The sequence below is a fragment of the Dromaius novaehollandiae genome, chromosome 3, assembly GCF_036370855.1.
Source record: "Dromaius novaehollandiae isolate bDroNov1 chromosome 3, bDroNov1.hap1, whole genome shotgun sequence".
Lineage (NCBI taxonomy): Eukaryota > Metazoa > Chordata > Aves > Casuariiformes > Dromaiidae > Dromaius > Dromaius novaehollandiae.
Window position 1 is genome coordinate 74,992,382 of NC_088100.1, and position 1,793 is coordinate 74,994,174.

Here is a 1,793-nt window from a genome sequence, read left to right on the forward strand (position 1 = left end):
GCCCAGGCACCCCTGGTATGCACTGGCAGACGTGTGCTAATATTATAATTAAGGCCAGGTTACTTAATGTTCAATATCTGACTGAAATTCTCCAAGCCCTGTGCTTCACACATGCTTGGCCTTTCTCTCTCTCTCTCTCTCTCTCTCTCTCTCTCTTTTTCTTTTTAATCCAAATACCACAGGGTTAGCTAAGTATCAAATTACTGAGCACACAGGGACTGCTGCTATAAAAATACCCTGATGTGGCTGAATCTCTGCAGGACTACTGTCAAAATGTTTGATATGACATTGTAAAACTTCCTGGCCAGACTGCTGAACACATTTGCTTGGTGTCTAGCTGGGCTGCAGCCAGTGCCTTGCCATGTGGCAGAAAGTAGCACACCGTGTCCTGCTCGGACAGGCAGACACAGATGGAAGAAGAGCACAAGCCTGCCTGCTGCCATCCCTGGCAAGGTGCAGACCTTCAGCTTTTCTTCTCCCTTCCTTTTGCTGCAGAGGGGAGGCTTATTGACCTGCACTGCAGATGTCTGCTTTGCTGTGGGGCTTGCATGTCACACTCTGCACCCCGATCCTACAAGGAAACCTCAGGCCATTAGTTCCCAGGAAGCCAATCTGGGCCTGTGCTCAGCTTGTACTCCTTTCTCAGCCAACTTGAAAGCTGATAACGTGTTACTGTATGATGCATATCATTGTATTGCCTATTAGCTGCCTACTGTATCTTTAACCACTTCTATTGCATGGCTGCCATTGGTTTTGCCATGTGCTTTGTCCAAATTACCTGTCTCTTGCTCATACAAGAACTGATCCCAAAGCCACCAAGTCAATATGGATTTCAGTGATTTTTGAATCAGGTCTGCCTTGAGTATCTTTTTCATTTTTTGTTCCCTGCAGCATTTCATGATGTCTCCCCTCTAGCCACACCACATTCCCCTATCTTGACACTAATGTGCCACTCTCTTACCTCTCTCTTGAGCTCTCTAGAGGGATTTTTACACAGTGGAAGTGACAGTCCAAAACAATTCAGTGAGAGAGACTCACAGACAAAAACATGGATGTAAGTTCGTGTTGCTACACCAACTGCAATATAGCTATGCCAGTTGACAACAGGTGAAGAGAATGAGTCCCCATAACCAATTGATTTGAGGCTGCAAGGTGGGTCTGGCTTTCAGACAGTGTATAGAGGGTTGAGAATCTCAGGAATGGATCCCAAACTGTCAGTATTTCAAGCAAAGCATCCTGTTATAGCAGTATTTTCAGTGTTCAGTTTCCAGACTTAGACAGCCTCCTTCCACTGACCACTGGAACAGCTCTCAAGTATTAGTTCTTTTCTATGTGTAAGTCTGCTTTGAAAGACTGGAGCGGGGCTGAATCTTTAACCCCCCCCAAAAAAGGAAAGAAAAAGAAAATAAGAACTTTTTCCTTCAACCTATAGGTTGAACCTATTTATGCAAACACAAAAGAGCCATTTAGTAAGATGGGAAGCAAGAAGAGATAGAAGCAACTGGATAAACAAACAGTATAAAGGTTTAAGGGAATACACAAAGGAAATAAGACCTCAGGCTTAAATCACAAGATCAGAGAAGTAATGCAGATATTTGTGCAAAGAAAGGTAAGCATTAGCAATGATAAAGGATGTCTGATCAAAACATAAGTGATAGAAAGATCAGACATTAGAGCATTAGACTATATGGTTAAGGCAGACCGGTCACTTTGGGTATCTGAAAGAGCAAGATGATTAGCTCTCGTCTCCTTTTTCGAACTTGTGTAAGTTGGTACTCGCATACAGCTGAGGA